Below are 15714 nucleotides of genomic sequence, written 5' to 3'. Positions count from 1 at the left end.
TATAATTTCTACTCTATCATTTAATAATGTAGTTTTATTCATTGCACCTCCTTTTAACTTCTGTTTTACCACATCTAAGCCCCTTCTCTTATCACAACACTCCATCTCACTTTTCAGACTCTTCTTTCCATCTACTGATATTCAATTGTTTGGATCTTCCTTTGTTTTCCTTGTCTACATTTTCTCCTTAACTGTTATGTAACTTTAGGATCAATACTGTTTTCTTTTCCCATTTTCCTTCCTTTATGTCCTGTTTTGTTGTACTTCCCATTTATTCTTCCACTTCTTAAATTATCTATCCATTTATTCTCTATGCTAAAGTCCCACCTTGCTCATCCACACGTTTGCCCCCCTTTTGTGTATTCCACTATGTTGCCTTCTTTCCACACTTGTGTTACTTCCTTCCTAACATCCCCACCACTAACTGTAAGTCCAACATTTCCTGTTTAGATCATTTCTTACTTCTGGTCTTCATTCCAAGCAGTCAGAACTGGAATCTGGAATTTCCCAGTGAAATACCTTACTCCAGATATTTCTAGGTATTTCCTACAGCTATTTAATTTCTTGGCATGCCTACAACATATGTAATTGTTCTGAATTTGTCATATCACATCACCAGCAGCATGATGTCTGAGCCCATCCCTCATTTTGTACCCCTACTAGAGTTCTGTACCATCTCTGTACTCATCTGGCATAAACATCTCCAACTGGACCCAACCTATTTAAGAAGGAATGTTGCAAGTACTGAAGGGGAAACTGAATGCAAAAAAAAAAAAAAAAGAAAAAAATGTTTAACATCAGGATCTAGGCACAAAAGTTTGGAGAATATATTTCCATAATGACAAAATATTTAAATAAGTTGAGAGCTAAACAATGCAATTAATGGAAACAAGGCTGAATTATCACTTAGAAAACTAAAATACACAAACAGGACAGATTAAACTGTGTGAGACAAGATCAGGAACATTGAAGAAAAGTTATATGAAGATATTGAACATTATAGGAAACCATTTTATAGATACATATAAGATGTGGTGGGAGTAAAAACATGCAAATTGATAAACTAGGTGTAGATTCTAAAATTTATTCTTGAATACAACAAATCATAGATATATTTACAAAATGTTAAACAAAACAGATTGGCTCCACAAAAGGGATGATAAATTGTGATAGTAACATCCAAGTAACACCAGATACAGAAATTAATTTAGATTGTAATGAAAAAGAACTATTCCAACTGGACCCAAACAGCATCACATGGAAGAGATGAAATTTGTAATAATGACCTGAGAACAACTCAGCATGAACTAACAGTATGGAAACATTCCTACAATGGGGCCAGGCCAGACCCAGGGTGAGGATGGCTCCCCCTGTTGTAGAAGAAATCAGTCCACAAAAATCACAAAAACTGATAGGCCAAAGAAGAGCCATAAAGACAATAGAGTGGATTATTGAGGATAAGAAATAAATTATGTATTGTTACTATTATGTAAAAAGCCCAGAATTTCCAGACACAAAATATACAAAATGATTAAGAGAGAAATTAGAGGAAAGAAAACTACTTCTACAAGAAAAACTGTCAGAAGTTTCAAATGAAAATTTGCATTCATTAATACAACAGATTTGTGAAAAACAGCATATAGCTCAAGAAACTTTACTCTGGAAATAAGAAGCATCTGAGGAAGTGCGGAAATATAAACAACAAAACCAAGAGATATTGGAAAAGTATAAAAAAGAAATATGGACATGGGAAAAAAAGAGAGATTTGGACAGCACAGTGGTGCAGAGGTTGCATTGCTGCCTCACAGCAAAAGGTTCTCTGGTTCGATTCTGGGCTGGAGCACCTTCTGTGCAGAGTCTGCATGTCCTCCCTACGTTCATGTGGATTTTCTCTGGGCGCTCCAGTTTCCTCCCACATTACAAAGACATGCATCTGGAGTATTTCTCCCCGGGCTTCCACTGAAAATTGTCTTTGTTCCAAGTCGGACTTTCCCGGTAAACAAATGTTAAATAAAATAAAATAAATAAATAAATGTGATATGGTACAATATTTATGCAAAGGAGAAAGCCAAATTAATCAATATAAAGAAGGCAGCCCCACAGATATTCAAAGAGAAATACAGGCAAAGGCATCCAGATATGGAAAATTTCACAATAAAATAAAAAATAACATCGCAAAGATGGAACATAGACTAGAAGATTAGTAAAGGAGAAGTTAAAAAATAGAAGTTGAAGTTATGGAGTGCCTACGAAGTGAAGGATTTGGTGTAGAAGGTCTAACACAGGTGACATCACAGCATGATGAAGTGAGTCCCCAAAGTAGGAAAAGCAGGAAGATGAGGAGACATCTAAAGAAGAAATATGGACATGGGAAAGAAAAAGAGATTTAATAGGGTGTAATACTTACGCAAAGGAGAAAGCAAAACTAACCAATATAAAAAGAGCAGCACCAAAGATATCTGAAGAGAAATATAGGCAAAGGAATCCAGACATGGAAAACTTTATAATACATAAAATAAGAAGATAAAGAGGAAAAGTAGAAAAGGAGATCAGAAATGGAGAAGTTAAAGAAATAGAAATTGAGGTTATGGAGTACCTGCAAAGTGAAGGATCCAGTGTAGAAAATCTAATTCAGAAAGCACCACAACAGGATAGAGAAATGGGTATCCAAATTTAAGGGAAACCAGTGGAACAGGAAGCAATCGGTCAGGTGCCATATGAAGATATGTTGGAGCTTTCTACAGGAAACCAGTATAAATGTTCACTTGAAGCTGGACAGCAAGGGAAGGAACAGGAATCTCTGGAAACTCTGATGCAGTCAGTGTTGAGGAATGATAGGCCAGTGAGTTCCCATATGACAGAACAATGGATGGCACAGGATGAAGATGAAGAGAATGTGCCACAGGAATACGCTATAGAACCTTCTATAGAATTCCTGCAGGAAATGGAAAACAAGGGATGTGTGCTCAGTTTGGAAGAAAATGAGCTAAGAGAAGCATTGCTTGATTTAATAGACATAGAGATATCAAGAGCGATGAAAGAAATAGAATGCAGAAGGTTAATAAAACCCAAAAAGTCAGAAGTCTGATAAAACAAATGAACACAGTAATTAGGGCTGTTCATAGAGATCCATGCAGTATAACAGAAGTAAACAGGACAGATAACTGTGCAGCTAAATTAATAACAGATAAAATTTTAACACAGGAACACAGAGTAGTAAGGGAAAGGAAGGGGAGAAATCGAACACCGTCATGGAAGTATCGAACGGAGAAAACTATAAAGCAGTTAAGACAAGAAGTGTCACTGTTAGAAGACTATAGAAGAGGGAATAGATCTGCCAAAATACTAATAAAGATAGATCTGATAGAAACAATGCACTGTATTAGAACAGACGAGGATTTATCATGCACTATCGCAAATAACAAACTAAAAATTTCAGCACAGGCAGAAAATCTTAGAAGATATGAAGATAAATATAAAGGAAAAGTAAAAGATAAGCAATTTATTGATGATCCAAAAAGTTTTATAGGGAATAGGAAAACAAGGTAAAGGGAATTGAAAGACCACCAAAAAAGAAGAAATGGATAGAAGAAGTTAAAGAAAGAATAAGAAGCTTAAAGATACAGGATATAAAATGGGATGAAGTAACAGTCAAAGTGATTGAAATAAAGATAAAAAAAGCCTCTGACTGGAAAACTGCAGGCCCAGATGCAGTATCTAACTTTTGGCTAAAAGTATTAACATCTTTGCATGGAGATTTAGCCATGCATAAGAACTTTTTATATGCGCATCCCAGACACCAACCTGGCTAGCAACAGGAAAAACAATGCTCCTATTTAAGAGTGAACCTGCAAGCTACCCTAAAAATTATAGACCAGTAACTTGCCTTCCAACGATGTATAAGCTATACAATGGAATTGATGCTGACAAGAGTCTATAGTCATTTAGAAAAAACTCAATTATGGCAATAGAACAAAAGAGCAACAAAATAAAGTCATGCGGAACAAAGGATCATTTGCTGTTAAATAAAGTCATAGTGGAGAACTGTAAAAAGGGGAATAATTTAAGTATAGCAAGGATTGACTACAAAAAAGCATTTGATAGTGTCCCCCATTCATGGATAAAAGAGTGCTTAAAAATATATAAGATACACCCTATACTGATCGACTACATTGCAGTGACAATAAAAGAGTGGCAGACTATGTCGCAATTAGCCATGATAAAGGACAAATTATTATTTCACGGATGAAAATTCAAAGGGGTATATTCCAGGGTGACTTTCTATCACTGCTGTTATTCTGTCTTGCCCTTAACCCATCAAGCTGTTTACTTAACAGCTTAGGCCATGGCTATAATTTGTCTCCTAGAAAACGACAATGTGTAAAAACGTTTTATCTTCTCTTTGTTAATGATTTAAAACTGCATAGCTCATCAGATGAGGAACTGAAAGCACAACTGCAAGTTATCAAAACTTTTTCAGATGATGTAGGAATGTCATTTGGTCTTGATAAATCTGCAAAGGCAACTTTTAAAGCAGGAAAACTGCAGTACCAAGAAAACATCAGTTTGGGACAAGAATGTGAAATAAAAGAACTTGAGCAAGAGGGAGTGTTTAAATATTTGGGAATTGAAGGATCAACAATAAAACATGAACAAATGCAAATAAAACTTAATAAGGAGTACTTTAGAAGACAAATTAATCCTGAAAACAGCATTTTCAAGGAGCAAAATCCAAGCTATAAACCAATTTGCTCTTCCTGTCCTAACTAACAGTTTTGGAGTGATTGACTGGCCTCAAAACTTGGTGGATAGATTAGATAGGAAAACAAGAAAAATGCTTCATGTTCACCAAATGATTTATAAAAATCATTGCATACCAAGATTATATATTCCCCATTCCAAAGGAGGGATGGGCCTCCTAGAAATTGATTACATGTATAGATCTGCAATTGTGGGACTCCACACATATCTGCTGACCTCACAAGACCCAAATGTAGTGAAGGTTTTGAAACATGAGGAGAATAAATCAAACATGACTTCCCTGCTAATCTATCAGAAGCATATCAGCGTCACGCAGGAATGGAAATCAAACCACAAGTGGATAGAAAACAGGCAGCAACTAAATGTGCCAAAAAAAAAAAAAGAAAGAATATAAGGTGAAGGACCAGATGAGAAGGCAAGAAATTTGGAAAATGCATAGATATAATTGCAATTATAGAAAGCCTCTGGAAGAACCTCATGTTGATCAGGAACAAATGTAAGAATTGTTAAGGAGAGGAAATTCAAACCAAGAGATGAAAGGTTAATATTGGTGGAACAAGATAGTGGGCTACATACACGTTGGTTTACAAAGTCCATTGAACATGTGGGAAAAACAGACAAATCTAGGTTTTGCAAAACAGAATTGGAAATGGTTGCACACCTCATTGCTGCTTGCAACATACTAATGGCAGAAGGACTGTATAATGAAAGGCATAATAATGTGGCAAGACTGTTGCACTGGGGATTGTGCAAACATTATAGTACTGAAGTGGCTGAAAACACTAGAAACTTGAGCCACAAAGCATCATAGAAAATGATGAAGTCTACATCACATGGGGTCATCCATTACCAACAGTTCAAAAGATAGATGCTAGAAAACTGGATATAGTGGTCCATGAATAGAAGACAAAAATAGCATTCATCACTAAAATTGCCACACCCAGTGACTACAGTGTCCTGTGTACAGAGAGACACAAAGTTATAAAATATCAGGATTTGCAAGCAGAAATAAGAGCAATGTGGAAGAAATATACCCAGATTATTCCAATAGTTATAGGAGCAATGGGTCTTATAAAAAAGAGTCTACAATCATATTTAGATATGCTAGCAATACATGTAAGCCTGTACAAATTGCAGAAGGAATCATTACTGGCCACTTTGTGGGTGCTGTGAAGAGCACTTTTGGCTGACATCAAAGAGTGACAAAATACTAATTTCATGAAGTTTAAACATACTTTGACTTAGGAATGGGGTCCTTTCTCATCATGGTATTAGAAACCCAAAAGATTTGGAGAAATTAAAATGTGACATAGCATTATATTTGTTATTCACTAGGTCATTTAAGTATGGGCAGAGTCTTCAAAACTGGAGACATGCACTTGTTAAACTCATCTTTCATGTAAAGAACAATCGGACAAACCCAAAATCATATAGACCCATAAGTTTACTTCCTTGATGTGAAAAATAATGGAGAAAGGTATTTTGGATAAATTATTGTCAGAATTGAAAAAGCCAGGACTTGAAAGCATATATCAGCATGCATATGTTAAAAACAGATCTATAACTATCTGTAGCACAATGTTCTATAATAATAAGAAGAATATAATAACAGTTAAAATGTGCTTTGATATTATTTATATAGGCTTATTTTCAGCCTTTGATAAGGTTATAACCAAAAACACTGATTAGTAAATTAGAGCAACTAGGTATTGATATATATATGGGTAGATCCAACTTTGAGATTTTCTTGATCATATCAAGCAATAGATTAATGATAATTATAAAACTATAGGCTGTATAAAAAATTATAACATTTAGGAAATGAAAAATGATGAAATAATTGTTTGTAAGTTGCATCAGACACAGGTTAGAATGTGGAATAACAATAATATGGATACCATAAAAAACTACCATAAGTAAATTAGAAAGAGTAAAGTAGAAATATAGCAAGGGCATTCATGGATGCAAACATTTAAGTTATTATGTTGTTGTTGTTGTGTCTTTTGGCTTTTCCCGGTTAGGAGTTGCCACAGAGGAACTCCGGTCCGCTAATGATTGGCAGTAGATTTTTACGTGCTGAGTTGCCAGCTCTGACGCACAAATTTCAACAAAGGTACGGCAATTCATGCATGTCTCCACACAGAAGACACTCTAGCTGGGAATCGAACAGGACAACGTCTTACTGTGAGGCGACAATGCTACCGCAGCACCACCACCGCGAAACATTTAAGTTATTATGAAATATTAAAATATCTGAACTGACACCATGTTTCATATAGGTATTTAAGAGGAGACAGTATTCAGATATATAGTGACTTTAGAGAAAGCTGTCTCTGGGAATGTTTGGGGTTATCAAAGAACAGCAGAGAATTGTCAGACAGCCTGTATAGGAGATTATATAGGAATGAGAGATATGCTAATTGCTTCTACCAAATTATATTAAAGCAAGCACTAGTTTAGATATTTTAAAAACAACTTGCACACTTATTACAGGAATGATTGCTTTGATATATTACCAGGCAGAAGGGCAATATTGCAATATTGCCCATGCCTGAACTAATTATATGTATGCATGTTTGTATGCATAAATCTATTATTTTCCCTTCAAATCCCATCCCCTTAATCTCTGACCTAGATCTGTCACTGTTATATAAACTTTAAATTCACATACTGATCACCCCCCAAACTTTCTATCTTCTCTTGATCTACCCTTTACTATTCAGCATCTTTTCCCACTGTATATAAACCTGTCACATCCCTGCTGAATCACCTCTAGCCATTTCTCTTGAAGTTTTCTATGAATATGTCTTCCCCTATAAATTACAGGCTGTAAAATCATGCACCTTACCAGACTAATTCTTCCCCAACATATAACATTTTTCCACCCACTTAACTAGCATTATGCAGCCCTCTTCCTCAGTTCCTCCTGGTTTCTCATCTTGACCTGTTATACTTCTTGAAAACCCTTCAAGCCTAAGGAATTCTCTCCTCCCTGTATTCCTTCCGATCCCACCACCCAGTCCTCCTTATTCTCTACTAATATTAGTACTGACTTTTTTGGATGATATTCTTATTTGACATGCAAATGATCTGAACATTTGCAGAATCTGTAAGAGTTGTTTTTCTACATCTCTTAATGTTGGAATATATTTTTTGTAAACAAGAATATATTACTCTTGTTACTATTGCCTTCATGCTTTCTCCACTCTTCACTAATTTGTTGCAACCAGCCTTCAGTTACCACTGGGAATAATCTTGATGATTGGAGACATCCCTGTTGGATATCCACATTTCTATTTTGTCTGAAAATCCCCTATTTATAAATAATTTTCCCGGAGTCCACCTGTCATTTCCCACTACCTGCTCTGTTACTTTTTACATACATTTCCAGGACACTCAGTCAAAATGTTTTATATATAGATTTGAACACTTTCTAACTTCCCTTTGCTGTCTCTTTCACAAAGCCTACCTGTTCTTCTTCTATTATTCTTGGTAAAACATTATCTAATCTTTCTGTTAAAATTCTTGTGAAGAGTTTCTCTTTTACATTACACAACAATATTGGTCCACAATTTCTCATATCTTCTGGGCTGCCTTTCTACTTGTATAAAATCATGACATTTGCCTCTTCTATTGTTCCTGTTATTTTCCCTCTTTCTAACAACTCATGAAATTCTTTTACCAGAGTGTCACCCAACTGCAATCCCAATCTCCTATATAAATCTTATTTATCCATTTATATAGCCACTTGCTCCACCTACCTTTCCACTACAGCCTCCATTACTCCCCTTATCCTATCCATTTCTTCACTCTTTTCCTGTTCCCCCTCATTCAACACGTTCCCATTCTAGACAGTAAATCTCATTTCAATTATAGTCTTACTGGCATGCAAATCTTTATAATAGTATATGAAAATATTCCTTGTACCAGCACTATTTTTATCATCTGATCTTCTTTTGTCTGTATCCCCCTTATGCAAGCTTTTCTCTTTTGGTCTTCAGTCCTCCAGATCAATAGTTTAGTCTACATTTCCTAGTTAATGCACCTCCTAACCTCCCTTCTTTCCATCTTCACTGTCATTTTTGTCTCTTCCAAGGTTTTCATTTTTGATTTTCAGCTCATTACGTAACTGTTCTACCTGTTCTCCTGACAGATTATATCTATTCTCTTACTTTAGAGTCTATCAATTTCTCTAGTCTCCCTTTTTCATTTTTTCCATCTCATCTACTCTTTCTTTTCTATCAGTCATCTGTTCCATGTTGCTTTTTATCCCATCACATACCCTTATTCCCATTTCTCTCTCCTTATGTTTGTTTGGATCTTGGACTTCTTTCACCATCTACTTTCTGGCACTGGCTAGGGTTCCAGATTGAACCTCATGTGTAACTGGCACGTCCCTCACAGTCCACACTATGAGTATAAGTATGATGCACTCTTCTCCACAATACACCCCCTGCTACCTCTGACATTGTAATGTTGTCCATCAATAGTCTGTCTACTCTAATTGCACATTTATTCTCACTCCTTAAAAATGTAAACCTAATGACACCTAGTCTTTGTTTTTGCCATACACCCACTATATCCATATATATATATATATATATATATATATATATATATATATATATATATATATATATATATATATATACATATATATATATTTTCCATGCCCAGTGCTACCACTGTTCTGCCATTTTTCATAAAACTATGTTTTCTTTTCTAATCTGTCTGTTTGGTAGTTGAGAACCACAATGAAATCTCCACCAGTAATCATCATGTCTTCTACACATCTCCAATACCTTCTAAACACATTTTGGAGATTTCCATGCCATCTGCTTTTAGGTCATAAAATACACTTATAACTATCTTACATACCTCCCAATATCTAATTATGACCCATCTGCCTTCTTGATCCTTAATATATTATTTTATTATTATTTTATTTATTTATTTTACATGTGTTTTTCGGGAAAGTCCAACTGGACAAGGATCCCATTTTCAGTGGAGGACCGGGGAGAAAAGCCCCACAAAGATCAGTACAGCAAACACAGTAAATACAATATACATGTTAGTAAAGTACAGTACAGAGTCAAAAAGTAAATAAGGTACATTTTCAAGGCCAAGAAAGGAGCAAAAAGTAAATATACTATAATGAGCACAGTGTGTTACAATAAACAATACAGTTGAAAGGAAATTTTGTTCAGTCATTTGGTTATATTCATCACTGGCTTTTACAGTAAACACACATTGAGTAAGAGTATAGAAAGGAGTTGTTGCAAGCTTTCATAGATAGTTAAAGCATGATAAGATCCAGTTGAGTAAAGCTACCCAGGTTCAGAACAATTACATAACCAGGAACTATGTAAATGGGACCAGAGGAGTTTTTTGAAATTATTTTTGTTTTCAGTGGATCTAATATCTACTGAGATGGTATTCCATACTTTTGCAACATAAATAGAAAATAAGGACTTCCCAGAGCTATTGTTGCTTTTGTCTATGTCAGTCAGTGCTTTATTGGTGGATCTTAATAGGCATTTGTTAGAGTAGATATTAAGTAATCCTTGAAGAGCAGGAACTCTATTGGGATAATATAGAATTTGGTGGTTTATTGTAAGCTGGTTATATGTGAGCAGGTTGGGTAATTCTAGCCAGGATAGTTACTTGATTTCTATGCAGTGATGTGTCCTGAAGGGTGAGTCAGTTGCAAACCTAGCTATTGTATTGTAGCAGGTGTTTAGTTTGTTAAAGTCTGCTTTGTTTAGGTTGATGAATATGGGGGAGGCATAGAAGAATGTGGATAGTATGTGAGTTCTTGCAATGGTGGCTTTACTGTCATTGGTGAGGTACTTTTAGCATCTATATAGGGGTTCATGTTTTTTATGGACTTTCTTTATTGCCTGTGCAATGTGCATATCAAATTTCATGTTGTGATCTACGATAACCCCTAGAAGTTTGGTGTGTTGGAGAGGTGTGATAGGGGTGTTATTAGCTGAGAATATTGTGAATGGTGGTATGGGGTCTAAGGCTCTAGTGGGATAGAAAAGTTGTGTTTTATTGGGGTTAAGTATATGTTGAGAGTTAGCTAACCAGGTTTCAACAGCAGTAAAGGACTTGTGTCATTTCTTGGAGTTGAGGGAATGATGGGGTGGAACAGATTAGGGTAGAGTCATCAGCATACTGGACTAGAGTGGCATGCCGGGTAGCTTTGTGGAGTTGGTTGGTGAATATATTGAAAAGAAGAAGTCCAAGAATGGATCCTTGGGGATCCTTGGGGGATTCTAGGGTGACTGGTAGGAGGGAAGATAAGGAGTTTTGCCATTTTACTGCTTGTTGGTGGTTATTTAGCTAGTCTTGAAACCATGCTAGTGTGGAGTGGTTGAGATTAAGACTGGAGAGAGCACAAAGGAGTTTGGGATAGCAGGCAGTATCAAAGGCCTTGGAGAGATCTAGGAATACAGTGGATACTAGGTTACCATTGTTTTGATGTTGGTTTACTGTATTGGTAAAGCTAATAAGGGCTGTGGTAGTACTGTGATTGGGGCAGAATCCATGCTGGGTGTTGGTTAGTAGTTTATTAGTGAGGAATTAGTGCATTATTTGGGAATGTATACATTTTTTGAGGATTTTAGATAAGAACATAGAATGGCAATCGGACAGTAATTTGATAGTTTCACAGATCTACCTCCTTTGTGGAATGGTATTATATGTGAAAATTTCACAGAGAAGAAACGTGTTGTTCTGATAGAGAATGATTAATGAGCATGGAGATTGGATAGGAGATGGCTCTGGCTGAGATCTTTAGATATTTTGCAGGTAATTTGTCAGAGGCCAGGCTTGTGGGTTTAAGCCTATTTAGGTATTTATATATTGTGCTAGGTGGGATAGGCTGTGAGGAGAAGAGGATTTGGTCTGCTAGTATGGAAGATAGGTTTGAATGTGAAGTGGGAGAACTGTTATTGATGAGGGCTAGGATGGATTTGGTGAAGTGTTTGTTTTATTGGGTGGCAATATTATTGGTAGTGGTGTCAATGTTAGAGGGTGGAGTACTGGTCTTTCCTGATTGTAGGATTTTATTAATGGCAGCCCAGAATTTTTGTGGGTGATTTTTGTGTTTGGTTTGAATGCCTATATAGTGGTTCCTTTTGTCTGTCCTAATTTGTTTTTTGGCTTTGTTCCTTAGTTCCTTAGTTCCTAGTATGCCTGTCTATTAGTTTGAGTTTTATTTTAATGCCATGAGTCCCATGCTTTATCTGTTTATTTTAGCAATAGATGGGTATCTCTGGCCAGCCAAGGGGCATAGCTAGATTTAGTCCTGACAGTTCTGATAGAGGCAAGATGATTTAGAATGCTTAAGAAAGTGTTATTGAAGTAGTCTACGGCACTTTCCAGGGGAAGAGATGAGAGTGGTTTCCAGTTGCATTGAGTAAATGCAGATATGAAGCCAAGGGTTTTGAAATTCTTTGTGTACTGGATTTGTTGGAGAGTGGAGGATTTTAATGAATACACTTGGTGTCCAATTAAAAAGGTGGGAAGGTGGTTGCTTATGGTGTCTGGGAGGGATACTGAGAGGTAGGATTGAGAAGGTCTGTTAGTAAGGGTCCAGTCTATGATGGACTACTTTTTTGATGGTTTATCTATCTGTGTTGTGGTTTTGATTAGTTGAGTGAAACCATCTAGGTTAATGTGGTTAGTGCGGTGCAGTGAGTTACAAGAGGACCAGTCAATATTAACGTCACCTAATATGATTTTTTCTTGGTGAAATGTTTGGGATGCCCATCTAGAATAGATTCTACTGTATAAATGTTATTGCCAGGGGTTAAATGGGTACCAATTATATGTAAGTGTTTTTTTGAGTTGATTTTCAGCTTAGCGAACATAGTTCCTGCATTATTGAACTTGGGTTGTTCGTTGACTAACATTTCAATGGTCAGGTTGTTTTTGAAGAGGAGAGCAATGCCTCTGCCTCTTTTGGATATTCTGTCTTGTCTAAAAACATTGTAACTGGGAGGAACAAAGTCATTATTATTGTTTAGTGGTTTTAGCCAGGTCTCTGTGAGAAGGACTATGTTGGGGAGTAGATGGCCAGGGTAGCATGTAGCTCTAGGATTTTGTTCAGTATGCTCCTTATGTTTTGTTGAGTATAAGGAGATCTGTTGACTTCCTGGGGGAGGTTGGAATGTTATTTGTTTGGGTGGGGGTTGTTATTGTTTGTAGGGCCAGGGTTTGGGTGCACATCTCTATTAAGTATGATTTGGATGCTATTTGGATTATAGTTTTTAGGCATTTGATTATAGATGTATTATATTTTGAGGAAATTTTGTTGTTTAGTTGATGTGGGATTACTTTGAATGTGGCAAGGTCAAGATCTGAGATGCTGTAGAATGAAGGAGGTATTACTGAAACGTTTGGCTTGTCTTGTGAATGGGTAGAGTAGGTAGGGGATTTAGTCTGAAATTTTGAGTTGCTAGTGTAGTGATAGGAGGTTAAGTGTGAGGTGATGCAAGGATTATTATTAATGTAAAGTTTAGGGCCACATTTTTCTCTGACAAAGTGTTGATGTATTGTTGTGAATTTTTAGTAGGTATCTTTACAGGAGTGAGTAGGGATGTAGGTATGGCTACAGGTAGATATGTAGGTTGTGGTTAGAGTGGGAGGATTGGGTAGGGGGAATTAGCCTGAAGAGATTTTACAATGTGGGTATTGTGTGAGTGAGATGATGTGGACTTGCTATATATAAATGACATTGGTGTGAGATTGAGGCTTAGGGGTCTGGGATTGGGTGGGAATGGGGGTAGGATAAGGGAGTGGACTGAGCCCAAGCGTAGCGAAGGGAGAACAGAGCAGGAAGACTCAAATTCCAGGTATGTGCAAGTAAAAACAATCAATTGCTCTGAACTATTGGCTGCTTAGTAGTAAATTAATTTGTCCATTAAGCTATTACACTTGTTATTGTAGATATTAGTGAGACTGCCTTGGTAGGGGCAGCTGGGAGCCTAAATAAATTTATGTAGTAAGAGGGATATGGTTAAATAGAACAATGGAAAAAGTGAAACAAAATGTATTTAAGTTTGGAAGGGAGTCTACAGTGAACAGATAAAATTTAAAAGATGTCTTGTGACCAATCAAATTACTGTAGGGATGAGAGGAAAAAACTATAATCCAGTACCATGTGCAAGATACTGTAATAATATTGGAGGAGGACGAAACAGAGTAAAAAAATCCTTGATGCTGGCTCAGGTGTTTGTATTTAGCAATTTAAGGATTATCATAAAATACATCTTTCAAAATAACCTTTATGTGATGAAGTATACATATAAAATAAGGGCTCTTCAGCTCAGTCGGACAATCCCGGTCAACAAATGTAAAACAAATAAATAATAGTGTTTGGTTCTTCAGGGCAGCATAATTTCTCAATATCTTTTAGGTTTCACAGAACTGGATTTTTGTGCATGAAAAGGAGCTATAGCAGTGTCGCAAACAGTGGGAATGTTATTTGCCATCCTTCATCTCCTCTCCCCAAAATTCCAACCCCTCTCTTTTTTTCCCTTTACAGATCTTCATCCCATCCACCTAATTCCTCTCTTGTCCATCTTTTTTTAAGTTCACACCACTTTAACTTTATCTCTTGAATGAACTCTATAAGCAGTGCCTCCCTTTTAACCTTCTTCAGTGCTCTCTCTTGTTTTATCAGATGATTGAATCTTTCTACAGTCCACGTTCCAAGCCTCCCACTCACCTCTACTTTGTGCCCGTCTGCTGCTGCTCCAGAGGTAGGCCTATGAGGCCCTTGCATCATTTCCTCATGAATGACCTACTCTCTCCTACCCTCAGCAGTGAGTGCCATCTGTCACTGTAGCCTGGTTCTACTGTGACAACTGCCCATTATTTTCCCCCAGGCTGTTCTCAGAATATCCTGATGCGATCCCTCATGATTTGTAGACGTGCACCTATGCTCATTGTTTCCCTTTTCCACTAATCTTTTGGAATAGAACTTTCACTTTTCTTCGTTTCCCCATTTACCCTGCAGAATACCTATATCCTAGTGATTTGCAAACTATATTGTTATTTCAGTACCATTTTAGCCACCTTTAAACAGTTTGTGTGTTTCCTCTTAATGTCACCTCACTCCATATCCTTACTCACATATACATTTAGATTGCTTCTTACCTCATTCACTGCTGGGTTTATTCATTTACCAGTATACTTTTCGTATTATAGATTTGTATATTTTCTTATTCTATTACATTGTTATATCACCTTGTATAGTTGCAATACAGTCTCTGCTGTCCTTTTCTCCTCAGTGTTCTGTGAACACACTTTACCGTTTTAGACCTTCCTCTCCCCATCAGCTATTTCTTGTATTTCTCTGTTATGTTTCTTACCCCAAGACTGATTTCAAGAGGGTTACATCCCTTATGTATTCTTACACAAAACATTACTGATGTGCACTTTTCTTGTGAAACATGTCACATGTATTTATATATGATAGATTCTTTCCATTACATTATTTTCCTCTCATTTATCTGCAGTCATTCACATACTTTTCTCTCTAATCATAATTAAAATGTTGCCCCACTTATTCAATCCCTCCTAAGGTCAAGTAAAACATGTTCATAGGTTCATAGGTAGGTACTAGGCTATCTGCCCGAGGGCATTTATAAGCCTAGCCAGAGTGTGTCGACTTTCGCCGCCCCATTGATTAATTAACTGATCCTCTGTCAAACAGAGCCAATGAAGTGATCCCAGGGGTGTATTTTCTGTTACCCATCCACTCGTCAAGGTTTCTCTTGAAGAGTGTTAGTGAGGAGCTCTGCCTGATGTAATTTGGAATTTTGTTCCAAAGCATGGGGAGTCTCTGTGACAGGAATCTGTCCCTCCAGCATGTTCTATTTATTGTTGTGTTGAGGTTTAGCTCACTAGAGCACGTGGCATGCAGTGACTTGGATTTCT

The 15714-nt window shown here is 36.7% G+C and overlaps 1 protein-coding gene across 1 annotated transcript in view; it reads right to left on the bottom strand.

The window, feature by feature from the left end:
* LOC122813503 (UDP-N-acetylglucosamine transporter-like) overlaps window positions 1–15714 on the bottom strand; it is a 755441-nt gene that overhangs the window by 463608 nt on the left and 276119 nt on the right. The gene's annotated exons all lie outside the window — the stretch shown is intronic.

This window comes from Protopterus annectens, chromosome 10.part0 (genome assembly GCF_019279795.1).
Source record: "Protopterus annectens isolate FY-2018-M chromosome 10.part0, PAN1.0, whole genome shotgun sequence".
Lineage (NCBI taxonomy): Eukaryota > Metazoa > Chordata > Ceratodontiformes > Protopteridae > Protopterus > Protopterus annectens.
Note: the sequence above shows the minus strand (reverse complement) of the source record. Positions and strands in the feature narration are given on the sequence as shown.